At 36.5% G+C, this 25,890-nt stretch overlaps 1 protein-coding gene and 1 pseudogene across 1 annotated transcript in view; one reads left to right on the top strand and one right to left on the bottom strand.

Moving 5' to 3' along the window:
- RPS1 (ribosomal protein S1) overlaps nucleotides 1–25,890 on the top strand; it is a 150,747-nt gene that overhangs the window by 100,334 nt on the left and 24,523 nt on the right. The window lies entirely within an intron of this gene.
- Nucleotides 1,617–13,375, bottom strand: LOC149566283 (protein THYLAKOID FORMATION1, chloroplastic pseudogene; annotated as a pseudogene).

Genomic DNA, 25,890 nt, shown 5'->3' on the forward strand with positions numbered 1-25,890 from the left:
TCACTTTTCGAGTGAATAATCGATTAGGGCAAATAACCAGCCAACCTAGTTAAACCCCAATTCGATTCAAACGAAAACAAACTATTCCTAGAAATAGGAATTCATCTATGGCAAAGCTGCCATAAATTAAAATAAATCAATTTAAAAGCTCGAAAACCCAAAAACACAAAAATTTTCCTTTACTTTCGCAATAATGCGAAACTCTAAATGCATAGACACGCTCATTGGTCTAATCACATAATGCAAATGAGTTCGGATTTAATAATCATCAAAAGGTTTAATTAAACAATTTAAATAAGGATACGTCGACCATATATGGACGACATTGGTAAAATATGAATGGCTAAATCACTAACTCCATGTGCCACTGCTAGGGATATAAATCTTGCACACTAAACAACACGATCAAGTGCAATTGCATATAATAACATAGCCGAAGCAATAAATGCATTTAATCACCTAATTTAACCATTTATTTAATTATATCTAAATAATCTATTTACATCACTCACTTTCGCATAAAGCATAACAGCGCAGGAATGAAGTAAATGCCCATAACATTAAATCCATCACATAACATAATCAGAGATGTATCCAAATACCAGATAACTAGATATCATCATAAAACACACTGTCATCTTAAAATGGCATCATCATACAAATATGATCAACTGAACAACATAGTAGTCTAACATCTATGATATTGAAATCCAAGTATAACATCTGACTTTCAGGTCATCTCACATGTAAAACATAAAACAGGTAACAAATATCTCTCGGATCAGAATATAATAAGGTAAATATCCTCAGCACAAAACCAAAGAATCCAACATGGTCAATCCATTTCTAATTCCTTAAGCATTTAATAATGGTAGTTTACACAACATGAAAAGGCACTTAAAACACATAAGCGAACACAGTCATAAACATGACTTACCATTGCTATAGGAACCTAGTGCAATGTAGCACGGTAATAGTACACTGAGCAATCTCTACACACATTTTAGGGTAATCACGAAATAACCTCATGATACCACATCGATCCTGGTAACCACTGGCACAAATCTTAGTGAACCATAAATCACATCATAATCTCATAAATCAGCCATAAGCATAATCAAAGCAACTGATACAGAACATAAATCCAATTACCTCAATGGTGTAGACCACTTATGGTCACAATCATGATCCCTTCTCAAGGAGAGATCAACAAGGTTGCATCCATTAGGATGACTTACAGAAGTCAAATAGGAGAGGCACTACAATGGAACCTAATGAGAATGGTATCCTTGAACTAGAGGGCTACTCGGAGGACAATATGGATTCAATCAATGGACTTTTTCGTTACCAAATGGAAGACTACAAATTGTTCCATTATAACATGTTGCAGGTAGATGAAGGGATGGAGAACTTGTTTCTACCAGTACATGCAAAGTATATTGAAGAGGTGGCTCAAGTGAACGAAACACCCACACACCGGTTTGACACGAAGAAACCAATTTTGTACAAGGAGCCTTCACTACAAATTACAAACCTTGATAATGAGGCAAATCCAAGAAACATCCTTGTGGGGGATGATTAGAACCCAATCTTAAAGGCTGTAGTGTTCAAAATCTTCATCGAATATAAAGACGTGTTTTCTTGGAGATATAAAGATCAGAAGGGAGTCCCTCTGAAGTTGTGCAAGCATCACATCTCGTTTGTACTTGGAGCTGTACCAGTATAGAAGAGACTGTACGAATGAACAAGAATTATGCTACATGAGTCAATGAAGAGATAGAACACATGCTTGACATAAGTATCATTTTCAGAGTGCAAACAAATGAATGGGTGTCTCCCATAGTCATATTGTTGAAGGAGGCAAACAAAATCCACATCTGCGTAGACTTCAGATACCTTAATACAGTCTCGATCAAAGACCGCTTTCTGATTCCCCTCATGGACAACATACATGAAGATGTGGAGGATAACAAACATATTAATTTATGGATGGATTATTAGGGTACAATCAGATATCCATCGTTGAGGAAGATGTGGCTGGTAACAAAATATATTAATTTATGGATGGATTATTAGGGTACAATCAGATGTTCATCGCTGAGGATACATTGAAGACGACATTCGTGGTAGAGGACGATGTCTATGCCTATAATAGGATGTCATTTGGACTCTATAATATGTTGACGACATTCCAGAGGATAATGGGAGAAATATTTTACAAAATGTCCATAGGAAATCTCAAGGTGTTCTTGGATGGCTGTTCCATCTATAGTTCACATGTTACCCACTTGGTAGCTCTTCAAGAGTGCATGGAGAGATGCAAAAGAGCGAGACTAGCGCTTAACCCTAAGAAATGCAAATTCATGGTGCCGCAAGGAAAGTTGGTAGGGCTCATTGTGTGTAAAGCAGGATTGAAGACAAACCTTGACATAGTATGGGTGATTGTGGAGATGGGAGCCTTGACGGACATGACAAGGGTAAAGTTGTTCCTCAGGCACTTTGGGTACTATAGGAGGTTTATCAAGAATTTTACCTAAGTATCCGACTCATTGGATAAGTTGAAACGGAAGGGAGAATCGTACACCTAGGGGACGACACAAGAAGAAGCTTTTCAAGAATTGAAGACAAGGTTGGTAGGTGCCAATCCTAGCGTACTCAAATTGGGCCAAAGTGTTTCATTTACATGTAGACTCGTCCAACTTTGCAATTTGAGCTACATTGTTGCAGGTGGGTGACCAAGGGGTCGGCCACCTAGGCTACTTCGCCAATAGGTTGTTGTCTAAGGCGAAGATGAAGTACAACACACCAGAAATGGAGGCTCTCAGAATGAGGTATGCTGATCGAAAATTTCAACACTATCTACTGGCCACACATTCACCTTCTATGTGGTCCACCATACATTGATGTGCCTAGTCAAAAAACCCATTACTAGGGGAAGGTAAGCAAGTGGTTACTCTTGTTGTAGGAGTTTTCTTTTAACATCATATTATGGTTGAGGAAAAGCCATGTGATCACAAATCAGCTCTTTTGAATAAAGTATGGAGAACCACGGGAGGGGGTGAGCAACGACTTCCCAGACGCACACTTGTTCCATATCATCGCATTGCACACATGGTAAATTACCATCGGGGAGTGTTTGTCTATATCCTAGTTCCAGAGGGATATGCCACTTAGAGAAAGAAGGAAGCTTGTCCTCAAGAGTAGGACGTTCCTATTGATTAATGAACTACTATACAAGATGGGACTAGATTAGGTGTTATATAGGTGTGTCATGGAAGAAGAGTTCTCCAATGTCCTTAGTGAGGCACATGAAGGCTTGATGGGTGGATACATGGGACTGAACACTACGATGAGGAAGATGTTGCTTGTAGGTTCTGGCCTATGCTATACAATGGTGCTAGGGAATGGGTCATGGGTTGTGACCCATGTCAGAGAGTTGGGAAACCATTAAAGCGAGACTTCATGCCTCTGAACCCCTTACTCGTGCAAGAGCTATTTGAGAGATGAGGACTAGACTTCATTGGGCCATTGAAGGCTAGCAAAGTCATATAATGTAGATATATTGTAGTTTTAACCGAGTACCTTACCATGTGGGTGGAGGTGCGGGCCCTATCTGACAACCCCACATTGAGTACAACCAAGCTCATTTATGATCAAATTATAACAATGCGCGGTATTCCAAGACAATTGAAAAGTGATCAAGGGGGCCACTTCATAAATCATGTCATCTAGTTGTTAACAACGGAATAAAAAATCTTTCATTCCTTGTCAAGTCCCTGTTACCCACGAGCAAATGGCTAGGTTGAAGCCACAAACAAAATCTTGGTATCAGTAATTTACAAATCATGCATACTAGAGCAGCAAGATTGGGAAGAGAAGCTATCATCCATATTATGCCCCTATCATACGACATACAAAGTAACCACTGGACATACATCATTTCAATTGATGTACAATCAACAAATTATTGTTTGTGGGAGATTTATTTGACCAAATCTCAAGATAGCAATTGCGAATAGGTTGGGTGATATGGAAAGTCTAAGGGAAAGGTTATATGCCTTAAATAAGTTGGATGAGCATCGGATGACGGCTTAGTGGGTGACAAAGTTAGCCCAACAAAAGAGAGGTATAACACAACAAACATCTGAGGCAGATGTGGTTCACCCAAGGTAGCTTGTACTGAAGTGTGATAGAATGAAATCAAACTAGGGAAATTCAAAGTCAGGTGGCTTGGTCCCTATAAGGTGAGAGAAGTAGGATAAAATGAGGCTATTTAGCTATGGACAATTGACGGACGAGAGGTTTAGAGTGCAGTAAATCGGTTGAAGTTGAAGCCCTACCAACAAAAAGCCAAGGTGGGCGGTAAGGCAACTCAAGCCAGTGATAGAAGGTGCCAAATAAGGTATATAATATTAAATTTAACAAGAGAACTCATCACTTTATGGTAGGTAGGCCACCGCATGATGGTCCATTGTAGAGGGTGGACACCATACTACAGGGACACTGATAGCGGTGAGACGCCATCCACTGTATAGTAGTGTTAAAGGGGCATGTGATAAATTTATGTCGTAACCCATGTACGTCAATGTATGTCGTATGGTGAAATGATTGAAGACTGAAATCACAAACAGAGAAACAAAGCCACAATATAGTTGGAAACTCGAATGTCAACCGTACATTAATGTAAGAGAGGGTAGAAGCATTCCATATGATGTTAACACAAGGGCGTTGTTGGATGGAAGGAAATAATAGCTGTGCGACTTGATAAAGTTGTAATGCGGTGGCAATCTCATTGTGATAGCACACAAAAGGAAGGAGCACGACAACACTGGGAAAGAGGAACATGATGGCTTGTGGTCGCATTCTGGACATAGCAACCAAGGAAGGACTGTACGGCTTGAGAGCATAATGTATGCTGTTAAGGAGTAGATTGGGAAAATAATTCGGGGGCCAACAACACTCAATAAGGAAAGAGAATAGATCAATTTGGAATGTAGATGATCATAAACAACATAGAGTAAATTGGAAGTTAATAGGGATGGGGTCATTGAGTATAGCTTGCACCCACATATTGCCAATTAAGCGTGAATAATCATTGGGTAGTTGATGAAAGAATGTCATACATTAGGAGGATTGAAATAATATATGCCCACGACAATTTGTCAAGTCCCTACAATGCATTTTGCGTCCGGTAGTCTATTTTGAAGCTAGTCAAGATTGGTAGGCAGACTCATCCATTCCATGTTCATTCAAACCATAAGTGCATACAAAACTACTAAAGAATCGATTGTGATGTCTTAAGTGGTATCATGGGCACAAGCTGATTGTACGACACCTATGGTTAAAGGAGGACACATCGAAGACACGATGCATAGTTGGCAAGAAAGAGAAAAACTAGCCATTACCCTAATTGTTTTTCAAATATCATTCACCAAAGACAAGAGTTGGTTATTGATAGACCGCACAAAGAAGAAAGATTGAAAAAACGAATTTCAGCAGTCACATCAAGTAGTTCTTCGTGTGAGAGAAATATATTAAAAATAAATTCTCAACTTTAATATTTTCACTCAGCACAAACTATTGCCGAGTGCCAGTTTTGCTCGGCACTTTAATAAATTGAGTGGCATTTTTGCTCTGCACTTTAATAAACTGAGTGGCATGAGAGTGCTGAGTGAGCTTAGCAAATGAAGAACAACTCGGCACCAATGGATGCCGAGTGAGCTCGGTAGTGTGGATGCCGAGTGAACTCGGTAGCCACTGGAGGGTGGAGCTCGGTAGAAGAAGGTACTGAGTGAACTTGGTAGCCACTGTAGAAAATGACTTCTACCAAAGACAATACCGAGTGACAGAATTATAACATGAACTTTTCCACCATTAAAACCAGAGAACCAAAGCTTGAAACTTCCAAACAAACTTCTCAAATGCAATGAATAGAAGAAGAACAATGGATTCTAGTATGCCTCCTTGCTTTCTATTCAACTTTGATTAAATCATTACAAAATCTGGGAGCATTTGGCTTCAACCAGAAAACCCTAAAATAACCCTAAAACTTTAAACAACTTCAAACTTCAAAACTTTAAACTTGCATCTAATGGCTGCATACAATAGTGCCTGGAGCAATCACTGGTTCAACAGGACGAACTCAACAAACAATAAACTTACAGAATGACCAGAGAAGAAACACGTGCACTTGCAAGCACGAAATGAACTTTCTTCTTGCTCTGCACTTTGATGACTGGATCTGCTGATCACTTCTTTCTTCTTTCTTCTCTGCAACTTCTGATTTGATCTGCTGAACTTCAACTTCTACTACTAGAATGAACGTGAGACATTCCTTTTGTCTTCTACCACAAAAAATTTCCCCCTCATTTCCAAATTTGAAAACTCACCTCCCGCATTCATGTTTTCTGTCTATTTTGCAATCCGTCAGGGGTGGTAGGTGGGCGTTTGGCTCCAGGGGCAAATGTCAATTGCAATTAATATTCAAACACTTCGGGCATGAACATAGAATCAAAGGTTTTGCTCTTGATAGTAAGAGTTGCAGCGAAAACAAACATAGACTCTAGAAAGAAGGTAGGTTAAAGTTGGTACAATCTCACACACAAGTGGAGGAAGTCACAAACACAAAATGTGGTATTCGAAGGGCTGAAAGGGTAAGAATGTAAGAAATGGTGGCAAGAGACACCAAACATAGACCTGGTAAAACAGCACATAAGGTGGGCTTAAATTAATTGGGCCCTATAAATGCCACTATTTTACATCTGTGACTACAAAGGTGTCGTTCAAATGCTTGTTGACTTCTTTGATAGATTCACATGCGCCAGCACCTCAAGTATCTTGGGTATGACCTTAAGGTCACATTTGAAGCCATTGAATTTATGAGTGTTTGGTATTTTGGAGATAATGGGAAGAAAATAGATAGGAAAGCAAAGAAAATGACAAGATAAGAGAAATAGGGTTTAATAAAACTAGTGTCAAGGGAACTTACACCTGCGAAAATGGATATAGTTACAAGTGCTTCTAAAAGTAGTGGGATGAAGAAATCATTTATTGCAGTAGGAGAGTGGAGTTTTCTCATGGATGTACTGAAGAGTTGGCACGCTGGTTCAAATCAAGCATCCAACATAGCCTTACCATATATTGTTTTGACGAACAGTATTCCGATGGGCGTTGTGTGCAACTAGGCACTTGCACTCGCAGAGAGGATTCATGAGTTTCTCACGTTTTAGCATAAGGCTTTCTATATGCCACACTATGCTATTGGGCTGGTTTTGGATTGCCACCCACATGCAGATCCCACATGCCGAATAGAAGTGAAGCCGAAGGGTACTTTGGCACTTGGCGAACCTCCTATATTTCATTGATGGAGATAAACAATAGTAGAGAGGAGGCCAACAAAAGGTTGGAGGAATTAGGTGATAGTCAGGGAATCAAGGTAGAGGTTGTGGATTTGGTGGCCACATCTGCACTAGTTGGTGGTGCAAGTATCGAGTTCTCTTTATTCCACCACTACTTTGAGGTATCTTGTTTGACTCTTCCCTCGACAACTGTTGAATTGCTGCCCACGATGCCTATGCTAGGGTTTGGTCACGTGAGGACATCGGTCAACATAAGTGCGATAGTGCAAGTGCCACCATTGGAGCCAGTAACGATGGCAATAGAATATGTTAGAGGTGCAAGCTAGTGGGTTCGAGAGCTAGTGTAGACTAATGAGGCAGTGAGGATGGATGTGATTCTTGTAGCAGAGCGTGCTGATGGGGATTTTGTGGTGGAGATGTTAGTTAATGTCGGTACTGAGTGAGAGCTGAACATAAACAATTGGTTCAATTGTTTCTAACTAGCTCTCCTTGCACTTGTGAGGCCTATAGTGTGTTCACCATAGTGGCAGATACCCCTACCTAGTGATATCATAGACTTGGAGGGTGGACGCTCCAATATGAGGGAGCTCAAGCTAGAGAGGGCTTATGTTGTGGATAGAGAGGAAGGATATCTGGGCACAATAAAGACATCCCTTTCATAGATATCATTTCATTAGGAGGCTTAGGGAGAGTTTGGTGATCTAGACCTGGACTAGTATTTGGCAGACATGATGGCAGGTTCCAGGAGGGTAGTGGCTTTAGTTTGGCTATGAGGTCGGGAGGGGATAGACCAATAGGTGGAGCACCTCTTGGGGTTTGTTAGCAAAGCTTTTGCTGAGGAGTTTTCTAGGTCCTTTGAGTCTTGAGGGTTGCCTACTACTGAGACCCTCAAGATGTTGGAGGATTGGGCTTTGCGTGAGCATACAGGAGAGTCACACTTACACCTCCTTCTGAAGAGTTGAGTGAATTTCCACGAAGGATATTATGAGTGGAGGTAGACTTAACATGTGGTCTTAAGGGCTGAAGCCTAATGACTGGCATCAATTATAGCTTGGGAGGAGCTAACTAGATGTTTGCAGGAGGTAGAGGATGAGTTGGCCCAGTGCAGAGATTAGCTTGCAAAGAGAGAGGCTAGGTTGGTAGATAGAGAGGCCCAGTTGGTAGCTAGAGAGGCACAATTGGTTGAGGAGAGTGTTGAGCGGTCGATGTTGGAGAATCATCTTGCTACCCCTATAGAGTTGGTGGATAAGAAGGATAAGGAGATTTTGGAGGCTGCCTATATGATGAAGTTAGCACGGGAGGGTCAGATGGTCATAGAGAGCAATTTGAAATACTGGGTAAAGTAGGTGTATAAGTCGAGAGAGCTATTGGAAGCTTCTACATCATTGACTCCTTCATGGATGTTTCCTTAGCCCCTTTTTGATGTCTTTCCTTGTATGGTTGGTTGTATTAGTTTTGTTTTGTGTCGTCCGGAGGTGACTCTTTTGTGGGGGATGATTTTGGTAAAACTAGTTGTTAACATTTGTTAGGGTGTCCACAAGGATAAGTTGTTTGGGTTTGTAGCTTGTATTGGTTGGGACGGTTGGTAGTCCCACCCTTTTGGCGCTTTGTAAGCTATGTAGTTGTATCTATAGAGTTGGCAGATAAGAAGGATAAGTGTAAAGTTTCTGCAATTTCTATGACTGAATATAGACTAGATTCGATCTTCTTCTTCTCCTTGGGATTGGGTGAGAATAACTTCAAAGTATTGCCTTCAATTGAATTAGAAATGTAATACAGAATTTTGTCTTTTAATTCTGCAATTCGTATGTGGGCAATAATGACTAAGGAGCAGACTTGTCTTTGTTCTTGTGTGCTCTTAGACTTCATCCTTACCCTCTATAAGTATAGGAATCAAGGGACATGTCTCTTCTAAAGTTATTTGCCTAACCTTTAGAAGTCGGCAACTTTCCAAGAATAATTAAGTTTAATTACAAACATAAACAATGCAGTTTAGGTTAGTCTTAAACCAAAACCTAAGGATAGGCGCCGATCTTATAAAAGGAACAATGCAAAGACTTTGTCCTATTCTTATCATACTATATCAAATCAAATCGATTTGTTATTAGACCAGTATGATAACAAGTTATATAATTAACACTCCCTCTTAACTTGATAATCATACTGAGAGATCAATAAAGATGAACAAGCAAGAATTGATACTCAATATCTATCTGAATCTCCTTAGCATGTGGTATCATAGAACACATGATACAATGTCATATTACTAAACCTGTAGTATGACAAATCATTGCTACCAGTGATAACAATATTGTAAAGAATACAATGTACAGGATAAATTTGAAGAGTAATTTAATTTCTTCATTTATCCAAGTTGTGACTTATAGATACTGGTATTTCTATATCACAACATGATCCTGAGTTTTAAGATCTACCAGAATACAGGATAAATCCGAAGAATAATAAAATTCTTCCTTTATCCAAATTGTGACTTTTTGACATAGCAATGTCAACATCACAATACGATCTTGAACTCGTCTAGATCTTACAGTAGAACTCTACTGTTTAGCGCATTATCTAAGAGATCGTCATCTCTCATAATGTCTTTTATACAAGTATTCATTATCTCAGAGATCGTCACCTCTTAAATAATGAATACAAATGGTGGAGCCCATAACAGTCAATAGCCTGACAAATAAAATAATTTAAAGAATACAAATAAATTACAATTCAACCATACCAAATCTTCTCTTGAAGTGGTCTATCTTTACTCTAGGTAGAGGTTTGGTGAGTATGTCTGCTATCTGATCTGCAGTGCAAATGTATTCTAATTTTACAGAATTCCTGTCTACCATATCTCTTACATAATGGTAAGGAATTTCAACATGCTTGGACCTGTCATGAAAAACTGGATTCACTGAAAGCTTGATGGAACTCTGATTATTACAATGAATAATTGTAGAATTCATGGCTTGCCCAAATAATCCCACAAGTAACTTCCTTAGCCAAACTGCTTCTGGAGAGGCCATTGCTACTGCAATGTATTCAGCTTCTGTGGAGCTTTGAACTCCTGAAGATTGCTTTCTGCATATCCAAGATATCATTGCTGATCCTAAACTGAAACAACATCCTAAAGTACTTTTCCTTTTTTTAACACTTCCACCACAATCTAAGTTAGTGAATCCATGTAAATCTAAGTCAACCTTCTCGTATTTGAGTCCAAAATTAAGAGTGCCTTGTAAGTATCTCTTAATGTGTTTAACTGCAACTAGGTGAATCTCCTTTGGCTTACACATAAACTGGCTTAAGGCATTAACATAGAAAGTATCAGGTCTTGTATTTACTAAGTACATAAGGGACCCAATCATCTGTCTGTAGAGAGTAGAATCTAGGGAAGGTGATTCAGCTGCTGCTTCTTTAAGTTTATGTAGATTAGTCTTGATTGGAGAAGACATAAACTTGCAATTCCAAATCTCTTCAAAATGTCTGATGTATACTTCCCTTGATTAAATATGATACTATTAGAATCCTGCCGTACTTCTAGTCCTAGGAAGTAATGAAGGAGTCCCAAGTCTTTCATCTCGAATTCTCTAGTTAGATCTTTCTTGCATTGATCTATAAGATGATCATCACTTGTTATTAGTAAATCATCAACATACAGTATCAGATTTACCATATCATTTTTATCTCTTTTATAATATAAATTTGGATCGGCTTCATTCTTGGAGAATCCTAAGCCGGTGATATACTTATTAATTCTTTCATACTAGGGCCTTGGAGCCTACTTAAGGTCATAGAGAGTTTTCTTGAGCCTGCAAACAAAAATGTTAGGATCATGAGTTTCAAATCCTTTAGGTTGCTCCAGATATACTTCTGTAATTTTTCCATTTAAGAATGTTGTTTTTACATCCCTCTGATGTACTTTCCAACCCTTTGATGTTGCAATTGCTAAGACTACTCGTATGGAGGTATATTTGGCAATAGGAGCAAAGCTTTCTTCATAATCAATCCCTTCTTTCTAGGAAAATCCTTTGGCTACAAATCTAGCTTTATACTTCTCAATGCTACTGTCAACAACATGGTTTATTTTAAATATTCACTTGGAAGAAACAACAGATTTACCTTTAGGTCTTGGAACAATTTCCCAAACATCATTCTTCATAATAGATTGGCGTTCTTCTGTCATAGCTTCTTTCCACGTTGTATGTTTAATAGCATCAGAAGGATTGGTTGGTTCTATTTTGGATAAATCACTCATTTTGGTTTTGGTTAGATGGTAATAAATCTGACATCTAATCCATGATGTCACCTGCACTGGTATCTGAATATCAAATACATGATATTCACCAAGTGCTCCGAGTACTAGTATCTAGACATTAAGTCCACCAAGTACTCAATCCTTGAGTTGAGAAGACTCAAACCATGGATCGCTACTATCCACAAATCAAAAATATAATCACATAGATAAATTTAGCCAGATATGCAACAAATATGGTCTATGCTATATTCACATATCAAATACATGATCATGCAAAATATCCAATAATAGACTCAAGTAAATAAAAGAGGTTTAGTCTTTTCTATAACATAGCCAATGATTATAACAAACACAACCAATAATGTAGCCTAGGCTAAATATAGTCTTGAAAAGAAATGCTAGTACATATAAATCCTCAAAGAAAGAGTTTATAATGCAAACCTAGGTGAAAGTAAGCCCATATATAAATTCCCTCTTAAGTTCGAGCATCTCTAAGGTGGATTCAATCCACGTATGTAAGTTCTCAATTTATTCATGACTGTATTTAACCAAATTGAAGTAATCGAAGTCCATGACACTTAATGTGATCTACTCTCTTAGTGAAGAGTTTACAAGTTTCCTATCTGCTTCCTCTGAAGTTTAGGGTTAACTACTTTTGGTAGGACTCCCTCTCAATATGTACACTATAAGATCCTCTCCCGTTATCTAGCCAAAGTTTACGGATAACTTCTCAAGGGGTTATGAGCCATTATCAAACCATGAGAATTTTTTTGTTTATGTCACTTAGTCCAAATTTATCTCAGAATTAATGGTTTAACCAGTTTTAGTTCTTTAACTCATACTCAGAAATGAATATAATGTAATATCCCTATTGACATTCAACCTTAAACATAAAAGTATTCTGCTATGTTTAGAATGCACCTGGAAATGTTCGAATGCTTTTGGAAATGATTCCTTTTGACATTTGACGGTTGCCTCTGTGCACTTTGATATCAATCCTCCTTTTTCTTTCAACATACTCCTTCAAGAGATCCTTTGACTTAACCAATTTTGAAAGAATATTGCAGTAAATATCAAGTTCTCTGTCCACATTGGGATTGCTTATATTCAAGGCTTGACATAGCTTCTCTAAGACAGCAGGTTCAGTTGTATTTGCCTATTCAAATAGATTTTGCCTGTTCAGAAATATCTTTCAATATCCCCTCAACTTTACTATCTCTAGACATAAAACAATAGAATTTGCATTCTGTGAACTTGCCCATTCTTCCATCTTTTTAGTATCATTCATGTACTGTTAAGGATCCTCCCTCAATGTATTTATGTATGCTCTGAAGATTGCTTCACTATCCTCGTCACTTGGGTATCCAACCATGAATTGGTCATAAACAGTGATAAAGCCAAGGGAAAATACTGGATCGAATTGATATGTCATCTTGTATCGCATCAAATGTTGTATAATTAGTTCCTATATAACATTATTGTATATGTTTGGAATAGACCGCAAGTATGATTTTATGATAACCAACTTTTTATCTCCAACCATAGGTATATTTGTCGTCATAGCCGTGGAACAATGAATTATAGAGATCAAAGGATGACCAAATGACCATGAAACATCACCAATTTGATCGATTCCCGTGATCATTCGCCATCTAATGCTCCCGCCACGATTTCTATTAGATACTACTGCTCGAGAGGCCAACCTGTTTGTTAGTTTTGTGAATCTGCTAATAGAAACAAATGCAAAGGCAGCTGCCATGTTTGAGGAAGATTCAAGTTGAAGAAAATTAACTCCCCGTACAGTTGCTCTTCAACTGGCGGACTTGTCAAATTTTGTCATCACATCCATCACCACTCACATCTATTTTATCTAGTTATCGAGAGTTCCTAACAGGTTTTAACGTTTACAATTTTCCAATTCTCTATTTCTGCAGTTCTTCAACACTCATTCTTTAGTCGTATCATAATCCGCAAGGTGATGCATCTATTCTGAGCAACTCCAGAAAAAACGATGAGAACATCATTTAATTCTTTCGTTTTGCCCAACATATGATTCAATAATAAATTGCCCATAAATCTGAATGGATTTACCTTCAAGCGGTTAAGCTTCCCATGAAGGAACTAGGCTCTGATACCATGTAAAGTTTCTGCAATTTCTATGACTGAATATAGACTAGATTCGATCTTCTTCTTCTTCTCCTTGTAATTTGCTGAGAATAACTTCAAAGTATTGCCTTCAATTGAATTAGAAATGTAATTCAGAATTTTTTCTTTTAATTCTGCAATTCGTATGTGGGCAGTAATGACTAAGGAGCAGACTTGTCTTTGTTCTTGTGTGCTCTTAGACTTCATCCTTACCCTCTATAAATATAGGAATCAAAGGACATGTCCTTAGAAAGGACATGTCTCTTCCAAAGTTATTTGCCCAACCTCTAGAAGTCGGAAACTTTCCAAGAATAATTAAGTTTAATTACAAACATAAACAATGCAGTTTAGATTAGTCTTAAACCAAAACCTAAGGATAGACGCCGATCTTATAAGGGGAACAATGCAAAGACTTTGTCCTATTCTTATCATGCTATATCAGATCAAATCGATCTGTTAGCAGACCAACATGATAACAAGTTACAGAATTAACAATAAGGAGATTTTGAAGGCTGCCTATATGATGAAGTTAGCACGGGAGGGTCAGATGTCATCAAGAGCAAGTAGGTGTATAAGTCGAGAGAGCTATTAGAAGCTTCTACATCACTGACTCCTTCATGGATGCTTCCTTAGCCCCTTTTTGATGTCTTTCCTTGTATGGTTGGTTGTGTCAGTTTTGTTTTATGTCGTCTGGAGATGACTCTCTTGGGGGGGATGATGTTGGTAAAACTAGTTGTTAACATTTGTTAGGGTGTCCACAAGGATAAGTTGTTTGGGTTGGTAGCTTGTATTGGTTGGGACGGTTGGTAGTCCCACCCCTTTGGCACTTTATAAGCTATGTAGTTGTATCCAGTCATGATGGTGATTGTGAATTATCTTGTGTTGGCATTGTGAGTTTGATGAATACATGTCTCTAAGCATTTCTTGATATTAATGAAGAAGGCTTGGCAAGTTCTTTGGTAATTGTGTAACGTTGCATTTTGTTTTGTTAAGATGTAACATCTCCTTTTTCCCAGCCTTAGCTAGTAACTATCAAATCAATGAATTACAGATACTACTTCACATTCATGAGAAGGTAGTTATAACAGTTATGTTCAAGCGAAAGAGATTAATGGTTACAAATAGTTTAACTCAAATATCATAGCTAACAATTGAAGGTATCATCAATAAATATAGATAAGGGATTTAAGATTTCCGAACCCTAAATTCCAAGTCCAGAATCTGCCTAGGGCAGCATCTGCAAAACCCAAGTTAGTTCACTTATACCACTTAGTACACAAAAAGTTATATCATTGTATCGTAATGACAAATACCATTTAGGGCATCCAATACCATTCTATCATAATAACTAATACCATTTTTAGCATCAAATACAACTAGTTCATCTCTTTTCTTTCCTATTGCTAACTATGGCAATAACATATAGTTAAAAGATACGTTCATATTTATTATTCACATAAATGTAAGATAGATATAACAACCACCAAGTAGGCCTATCTCATGCATACAGATACAATTCATGCTCAAGTGGGAGATCAACTGATCTAACTATTTATCCATTTACATTTAAGAGGAAAAGCTGATTTCATTGAAGGGAATAACTGATTCAATGATATTAATCAATCTATCATATCTTCAACTTGTAAATTCAAATATCATAAAAGTAAAATACTCATTGCTATAAGATATTGAATGCAGATTGTATCTCTATCTTGTGCAAGCCTTGGCATTTGGTGGAGAGGAGATGCGTTGTCAAGGGCTTAACCTCCCACTGCGGACCCTTAAATACCTCCACACAATCTAATTTGAGAAAGGCCCTCCCTACTTGTAAGAGACATGGAACACCTTGTCCAACCACTAAGCATACTAGTGCTAGAGTGTCAACCCACCGTTCAACTAGACAATAAGATCTAAACTTTGGGCTACCATGAGCTGATTCAGATTTTAAAATGTTTTATTACTTGTTTAAGTTATTAATTGTTCTTTCTTTTTGTTTATCATGCATGAATAAACCATAGTTCAATGATTGCCATCTCACACACTTAATCTCGACCATGCTGGTCTTCTTGGATGAATCCCTAAGTGGATGCATAGGCATTTGTAATCACCACCAATGCATCTGCCCAACTAGGGCCATGGCATTTTAAAGGAATCATGTTGTGTTTGAAAATTATAAATTAGGCTCTTTTTGAGTGTGTTGTCTCTTTTTCTCAAAGGCCTATGGAAGATGTCTCTATATAAGCTTGCACTGATTGGATTCGTTTTAAACAAAGTTCAAATAAGAAAACAATTTCTGATTATAACATGTTCTTCAGTTCATATGCATATAATTCAATCAAGCATGAGTAAGTAAATGTCATTCCTTCCGAGCTAGACTCTTTCTATGCTTAACAACATTCCCGTCTCTTCCAACTAAAAATTCGGAACCTCTTATATCGAACTTCAATAAGATAAAATACCAAACAAGAATGCATGACCTGGAAGACTACCGACTTCCTGTGGTAGAGGAGATTGTGATATCTGGTCGACATTTGCAGAGGTTATGTTGCAACAATCATGAATAGCGTGATGGAGTTCTTATAAAGCACAACCCTTGCTTTGACTCATGGTGTGATGGGTTGCACCATCAACGATGCACGTTGCTGAAATAGGCGACTAAGATAGTAGATCTTGCCAAGATATGTAACTGAGATTGAAAAGGATTTCAAACCCCACAACAAGGGTAGAATGGAGTGAACTTCTTATCACCTTTTGGCTATGGATACTTAAGTATGGTTATGTAAAGAAACAAGAAAACGACTGAGATATGAACTTACAGAGCTACATTATCTTGAAGAATTATATTAGCAGAGCTATTGCGGTCGACAATGCAAGAGAATCGACCTCTTGCAAAGAAAACCACTACATATATGCTTATATGCTCGGTTGCGAGCAAGAAAAAAGTGGCAATGAGAGTTACAAAACAATGAATCATCGTCGTATGTGGGAATTATAATATTAAAAATTTGGCCACTGATCTGACTTAAAATCCTAATGAAGAAATAAGCAAAGTGGCCACTCAAGACAATTAAATAAGACTTTGGCCAAAGTCAAAGAAATAATAGTGTTATCTTACCATAGAACATCATGGTATCTATAAACACCTATACATGTACATGCAGAAACCCCAACCATATATTTCTTATGTATACGTTAAATATCAAGTATGCATATACGTTCTTAAACATATATTTAATTGGTTTACGTATATACACATAAATGTATGTACATGTGCAGGTAGTAGGTATCATGTTGTCGATATGTTAGGACATGCTTATACACTAGGAGGCTCCAACCAAGATAACTCAATTACTAGGTACCAACTTGTTCATAGTTTGATTTATGCTTAATGATTTCTTTTATTATTAAGTGATATATATAATTTAACTGGTTTGCTCATGGTCGTCCAACGTAGGCTCTTGCTTGTCTAGCCGTTTTCCCTTAGCCATAGTGGTTTACAGCTTGTACCTATTTGCCTAGTGATGGGGGTGCTCCCTATGCTCAATTCCTTTCTGGCAATGCTTCCCCCCCTTCAACCTACTCCTACAAAAAAGAAATTTTCCACAAGAATATCATATTTCTCAATATAATTACAATTACTATAACAAATTACTCTTCATAAATTATCACATCGGCTAACCACCATATTACTACATCTTTCCAAGACCTCAAAATAACAATAATAACGATTAACTAACATGTCATCTTCATATGAAATTATAACAATGAACCTATTAAAATATATGTTCAAATCTTTATAGAGGAAATTAGAACTCTTGTATATTAGTTTGATATTTGGAGGATTGTCACATATATTATTTCAGACTGAGAATATATGCTAAGACCAGATTTTATTTAACTCATGTAATGACTGAACTATATTTGATTTGATTTCTTTATTTGACTGTTGATAGTCGATAATGCCTTTGTAATTGATTATCTTCTACAATAGTCATTGACGTCATATTAATACTTATGATGGGAGTCAATGTCCATGGAGGGACATGACTCTCCTGCGGCATATACCACGAGGAATCATGGCCCTCCGTGACTTGACTCTACATAACTAATAATCACTGAAGGGTGACTTCCAATAATTCATTTGATAACCATCAAGATTACAATATTAATCCGATTTATCTTATATATGTATCTTAAGGAGATCGTTATAAATATATAAATATATATAAGATAAATATTCAGAACCTTCAATCCGAAGGAGACTATAATCTTAAACTCCCTCTTAGATGATTAGAGGATTGAAAGTGCAAGCCTAGGAATGCAATAAAACCAATTGAGGGTAACAAGGTCTTCAGTCTACCTCAATTATAACAAAACAATTATTGCAATCTTTAACTAGTTTAGAACTAGATCCAGTGATAACACTTGTGTCAAGATACACAAGGACTTCATCTTAATGTAGTCAACCTTGATACATCTGCCATCAAGTGTTTAAATCAATTTATTGACACATGATGACAGGTCAAGCTATTGATAAGATCGTCACCTTATAATAGCAACCATATCCGTATAAAAATTCGTCATCTTTTATGCCGCAATACATCCACAATATCGCAATATTGATTTTATTAAATATTCATGAATAATTTACATTATACGAGATTTTAATCTCAGGTTATAATTTTATCATACCAAGTTTCTTCCTGAAGTACTCAATTTTCAACCTTGCAAGAGGCTTAGTGAAAATGTTTGCATTTTGTTCTTCAATGCTAGTTTAGATCAATTTGATAACATCTCTATCCACAATGCCCCTTAAATAATGGTAAGGAATTTCTATGTGCTTGGACCTATTATGGAAAATTGGGTTAATTGATAGTTTAATGCAGCTTTGATTGTCACAGTAGATTATGGTGGGTTTTAGTGGTTTTCCAAATAGTTTAAATAAAAGTTTCCTTAGCCACACTACTTCACGTGCTTCCATAGAGGCAGCCATCTATTCAGCTTTAGTGGAGCTCTAGACAACTGTTGACTGTTTTCAACTGAACCAAGATACCATAGCTGATCCAAAGACTAAAACATCCTGTAGTACTCTTATGATCAATAGAGTTGACTGCCCAGTCTCAATCAGAATACTTGTGAAGTGGTAACTCTGTATTTGTATACTTTAGTCCGAGTCCAATCGTTCCTCATAGATATCTTAAAGTATGCTTGGCAGCCATTAGATGAATCTTCTTGGGTTCATAGATGAAATGACTTAACATATTTGTAGCATAGTAGATATCTGGTCGTGTATTTACTAGGTACATAAGAGATCCAACAATTTGACGGTAGTGAGTAGAGTCTACAGGTTTTGAATCTACTGCTTTACTTTTAAACTTATGAAGGTTAGTTTCCATTGGAGTTGAAAGAGGCTTACAATCCATCATCCCAAATCTGGTCAATCTATCAGTAGTGTGTTTTCCTTGGTTTAGGAAAATATATTTCTCTTTCTGCCTCACTTCTAAACCTAAAAAATAATGTAGAAGTCCAAGATCCTTCCATGTCAAATTCAGCTATGAGATCTTGTTTGCATTTGACTATAAGGTGGTTTGCACCTGTTATCAATAAATCATCAACATAAAGAACAAGAATTAACATGTTGTTATTAGATATTTTGAAGTATATGTTAGGATCATCTTCATTTTTAGAGTATCCTAACTTGGAGAGATAGCTGTCTATCCTCTCATACCAAGCCTTGGGAGCTTGCTTAAGGCCATAGAGAGCTTTCTTTAGTTTGCATACATAAAGATTCCTGTCATGTGTGGTGAATCCTTCAGGTTGTTCTATATATACTTCTTTAATGATGCCATTTAAAAAAACTGTCTTTATATCCATTTGATGTATTTTCCATCCTTTGGATGCAACAATAACAATAATCATTCTTACTGAGGTGTAGCGTGCAACTGGAGTAAATGTTTCTTCATAGTCAATTCTGACCTTTTGAGAGAAACCTCTTGCAACAAATCTGGCCTTGTGTTTTTCAATGCTTTCGTCAAGTGCATACTTGATTTTAAACAACCATTTAGAAGATACAACTAATTTGTCTTTAGGTCTGGGTACGATATCCCAGACATCATTTTTTATAATTGATTGATATTCTTCCACCATTGCATCTTTCTATGCTTGACATTTCAAGACCTCCTTAACATTAGTTGGCTCTGTTTTTGTGAGTTTTGTTACTAAGGAAACATAACATTTTTGATTTCTTGTTTGCTTATTTTCTTTAGAAATCTCATTTGGTTCTACATTGTTCTCTTCAATCATTTTCCTGGCCCATAGTGGTCTTTTCTTATGATTTAAAACTTCATCATTCTCAGCATTAGGTGCAGATGTGTTTTGTTCTTCTGAAGGACTCTCCCTCAAATTTCTAGTTGTAGTATCTTCTATAGTGTTCTCCCTTTGATTTTTAGTATTATAATCATCTTCTATGATGTACTCGCTCTGAATCTCAATTTCCTCATCTTCTTTTTTTAAGGATGTTTTGAAAGCGATATCTTCATCAAACTAAACATCCTTAGTAATTTCAATAGCCTTTTGTCCTAGAATATGTACTCTGTATCCCTTAGTTGTTTCACTGTAACCAACCAATATGCCTTTCTTTCTGGAAGGTTCTAATTTAGGCCTTTTCTCTTTCGGAATGTGAATATAGACTGGACAACCAAAAATTCTTATATGACTAAGATCTGGTTTGTTCCCTACGAAGGCTCCTTTGGGAGTTACATTTTCTAATGTTACATGAGGACTTTTGTTTTGTATGTATACTATTGTACTTGCTGCTTCGGCCCAAAAAGACATAGGGAGATTTTGGTCATGAATCATGGCTTTTGTTGCTTCTATAATAGTTCTATTTTTTCTTTCTGCAACCCCATTTTGTTGAGGATTATAAGATAATGTAGTCTCCCTCTTAATTCCAACAGAAATACAAAATTCTTTGAAGATGTCGGATGTGTATTCACCCCCATTATCTGATCTTAATGTTTTTATTTTCTTTCCAGTATGATTTTCCACTAGAGCTTTAAATTCTTTGAATTTTCGTAAAACTTCATTAGATTCTTTAAGTTTTAGTAAGTATATCCATGTTTTTTTAGAGTAATCATCAATGAAGGTCACATAGTACAACAATCCCCCTGGAGAGGGTGTTGACATGGGTCCACACAAATCAACATGAACAAGTGCTAGTACCATTTTAGACTTGTCTTTACTTAAAGGCAAATACCCTTTTTTATTTTTTCCTAGGGCACACTCTTTACAAATACTAGTGTGATCAGATTTGAGATTAGGTATACCTGCAGTGAATTTTCCTATGGTAGCAAGGGCACTAAAGCCAAGGTGCCTTAATCTTCTATGCCAAAGTTCAATTGATTTATGAACTTCATGATTTAGAGCTTGTTGTTTTGCTTTAGTACTTAATTTTTACAAGCTTCCATCTCTTGATCCTATATTAGTGGCATTCTTTATGTTGGAGTTTTTAGGTCATAGTATCACTTTATCCTCATTAAAAGTGACACGAAATCCTTGATCAGCTAGAGCTGAAATGGAGTTTAGATTTCTTTTTATCCTGGGTACAAATAACACATCTTTTAATTGAAGAGTTTCTCTTGTTTTTATTTGTAAGGAGCAAGTCCCGATTCCTTTTACTAGGTAAGTAGAATTATCTCCAATTGTGACTTCTTTTGTGCAATACTCTTCGAAGGTTTCAAACTGATTTCTAAATCCAGTTATATGTCCTGAAGCTCAGCTATCTGTTATCCAAGTATTTTTACTTGTATTAATTAATTTGACAAGGCTAAATAGAATAGAGGATTTTCCACTTCATAAGATTCAGCTAGGGTAGCTTGATTTTCCTTCCTTTCTAGACAAAATCTTCGAATGTGACCAAACTTATCACATTGATAGCACTGCACTTTGAATAGGTCTCTTTCCTTGTAATTTTGAGAATTGTTTTCTCTCTTTGATTTGAACTTCCTCTTCTTTCCTTTGTTTCTTGAGTTTGTATGTAGTGCTTGGATCTCTCCTTCCTTATTTGTACAGATTCCTCTTGATCTTAGTTGTGACTCCTCTTGAGTGCATTTGTTCTTTAGTTGATCAAATTTTGGAAGTGTAGGGCGACTTACACATTGGATGAATGATTCCCATGATATAGGTAGTCCTCTTAGAGCAATTAGAGAAAACTCAGAGTCATCTACATTGTTTCCAATGGTGGCAAGTTGATCCTTTATTTCAAAATTTCTTAAGAAGTAAGATGTTATTGCCTCTCCTTTGTTTATTTTCATGTTCATGAGTTGCTGCTTTAATGTAAGTATCTTGCTTGCATTGTTTATTTCAAATGTATCCTTTATGGTATTAAATACTTCATAAGCTGTTTTCAATCTTGCTATTGAAGGAAGAATATAATCTCTAACGGCATCGATTATAATCTTCTTGGCCTTTCTATTTTGTCTGTTCCAAGTTGTCCTTTCAGGTTCTTCTTCAGGCATCTTTAGATATTTTTCTACAAAGGTTTCTAATTCAAGTTCATCAAGTAAGGCTATAATTCGTATTTTCCATGAAGAGAAGTTTCGGCGCCTTCCAATCTATCTTCTACTTTGATCTCATTCACCATTACAGCCTTAGTTTAATCTGACTGATATAATAAGAGAAAACTTTATTTCAGTTTGTTTGCAATGATTTTCCTCTAACAAGGCTCTAATACCATATTAAAATATATATTTAGATCTTTATAGAGGAAATCAGAACTCTTGTATATAAGTTTGATATTTGGAGGACTGTCACATATTATTTCAGACTGAGAATATATGCTAAGACTGGATTTGATTTAACTTATGCAATGACTGAACTGTATTTGATTTGATTTCTTTATGTGACTGCTGATTGTCGATAATGCCTTTGTAATTCATTATCTTCTACAGTAGTCATCGACGTCATATTAATACTTATGATGGGAGTCAATGTCCATGGAGGGACATGACTCTCCCATGGCATATGCCACGAGGAGTCATGGCCCTACGTGGCTTGACTCTACATAACTAATAATCACCGAAGGGTGACTTCCAATTACTTATTCGATAACCATCAAGATTACAATATTTATCTTATATATGTATCTTAAGGAGATCAATATAAATATATAAATATATATAAGATAAATGTTCAGAACCTCCAATTTGAAGGAGACTATAATCCTAACAGAACCAACTTCCCATTTCACATGATCATAACTAATTCTACCTGTCGACTGACTTCACATGAAATCTCAACGGCTATATGAACAGTTTTAAATTGAGCCAAAAATTGGGATGTAGCATACTATCTATTCTTGTATGTATTAACTTGTTACTTGAAGTGGTAAACAACTTGTTCCATGAACTCTCAACTCATTGCTCATTTTTTCACTCATGGTAGATGTATGTTTTGTTTCTTCTCTCTCCAATACCCTTTAAGCCATTTGGTTTGTTTGCATCAACCATCTTCTATAGGATGACATGAAAGAGGCTTTGGTACCAATTGTAATGTCCCTTACAAGGAGGCTGTCAATTTTCAATGTTTAATATACTTTACTACGCAATTGAATCAAATTAGTTTAAGAAAGCAATTATTAAGTCATAACATACTGGGATGCTAGTTCGGGTTCAGGTTCAATTTCAGGTACAAAGGACTGGTTTTCCGGTACGACAAAATTTAAAAAAGGGGTTTCAGTTTGTTTGTATAAAACATGTAAAAATTATATATTTGAATTTTGTATACATATTTATGAAGCCTAGAAGTATGAGTAAGACTAGAATGCCACATAGTATCATAAAAACATTTAAATGACAAAAACACCATAAATTTGTAATCATAGCATCATGAAACATGATCATACCATCATAACATCATATACTTCCAGCTCAACATCAAAGATTCAACATAGTAAATTGTTGATTGTTAGGTGATAACCATAACATCAAGTTCTAGTATCATTGTTTCAAGTTCAACTAATAGATAATTTTTTTATTGATATTCTTCTTCATCATCATTATCATCTTCATCTTTTTCTCCTTCTTCATTGCCATTAGTTGACTCACAAACAAAGCTAAGCCCAACGGGATCAGCTGCACCAATAATATAATTGGTGTGAAGATCTTCAAATTCATCAAGTGTAACCTGAGAAGTGGAAGAATCCAAGTCCGCAAGCTCTGCATCTATATCTCACCTCTTTGTCTCCCTTCATTGCATTCTTTACTCGTGCGAGACGAGACACAAGTTTTAATGCACGAATAACAAGTTCTTCGCTTTTTTTGATTGCAACCTATTGCATTTCATTAAGTGGATGGAAGATTTTGTGCTCCAATTTCTTTATAATGCAGATGAACTAGCAACCTATGAAGACAAGACAAAGTAAATTAAAATAAAATTATTGATCATATAAAACAAAAATTGGTAGTAATTCATGAAGATAAAGTATGCTATTTTAAAAAAAATAACACTTGTGATAAAATTTTGATTGCAAGGGGCTGCAGTGTTTGGAATCTTTGGCCATGGAGGTACCACCAATAATGAGCATCCTTGCTAAACTAATAACAAAGAGCATCATTACTTAGACCTCTTGCATTAACAACTCTATGAACTCATCCATAATTAAATCTTGTATATCATCATTAGGAAATATTCTTTCAAATTCTGCCTTGTACCCATCAGACACTTCAAAATCTCTGTATGGTGGCATCCTTCTTGGTAGATCAGTATATTGGGTGCTATGGTATTCGGGCATCAATGCAATGGCAAGCAAATGTAGAGTAGAAGTCATTTTGTTCCATCATTCTACAACAATTCCTTGTAAATTTGTTTGAAGAAGGTTTCCTGGGGATCTTAGTCTTTTTCATTTACAGTTTTCTTGATCTTCTCATGCATTGAGTCTATGCCATCGTAGATCTCTCCAAGGCAAGGCATATCCATGTCAGTGTACTGGAGCACGCTTATAATGGAAGTGGTGAACTAAATGAGATATTCCACATATTCCTACCATAAGTCATTTAAGATCCTTTGCTTTATTGTGGTTGCCCTCTTGATGTTGCTTTGCTTCTGTATAGACCTATTATTGCTGATTACCATGTTGTAGAGTGCCTCTTTCACCTGCAGAAGTTGTTTCAAGACAATTAAATTTGATGTGAAATGGGTCTCAGCAGCCTACAACATAAACTAGAGCAAAAGAAATACAACCATTAGACATACTTAAAAAAAAAATACACATCACACAATCAAAATATGAAAATCAGAAATTGTAAGATAGTAATATTTTTTGAAATTAAATTATTAACTTGAGTTCAAGTTCACTTACCTTCAATAGCTCCAAACTTGAGATTATTCTGAATATTCCTTGAGTTATGTGGTGGTTTGTGACAAACGTCTGAATGTCCTCAACCTCTTCATCCACCTCTTTGATCCATCCAATTTGTCCTTTGTAACATAAGATTGAGTGGATGGACTGCACAAAGTGTTCAAAAGATACGTTGATATTGCTCTTCAACCAACAAACCAACAACTTTACAATTGTTTGCGTTGTCTGTTATTACTTGGACATTCTAGGCAGATATGAGAATATCAACAACAAATGACCCATCTTTTCTTGCCCCTCACAATCCATGGATTTCAAAAACATTGCCCCTTTAGGGGACACTACCATGACATTGACCAAGGGATGGTTTCTTGGATCTTTTCACCCATCTAAAACAATTGATACCCTTATCTCAATCCATGAATCCCTTATGGGCTTCAATTGATCATCAATTTCCTTGACTTTTTTGTAACATTCGCTTTTTCCGGGTCTTAACTAATAACTAGCATGACATAAAAATACAGTTACTAGTCCATATCCATGAGAAGGTAGTTATAACAATTATGTTCATGTGAATGAGATTAATGGTTACAATCAGTTAAAATGAAAATTTCATAACTAACAATTGATAGCATCATCATTAAATCTAAATAGAGAATTTGAGTTTTACATACCTTAAATTCCAAAATCGTAATCCGCCCAGGGCAACATCTGCAAAACCTAGGTTAATCCACATACACCACTTAGGGCACAAATAGTTATACCGCTATATCATA

This window comes from Cupressus sempervirens, chromosome 3 (genome assembly GCF_028749045.1).
Source record: "Cupressus sempervirens isolate cs-2001-9-10 chromosome 3, ASM2874904v1, whole genome shotgun sequence".
NCBI lineage: Eukaryota > Viridiplantae > Streptophyta > Pinopsida > Cupressales > Cupressaceae > Cupressus > Cupressus sempervirens.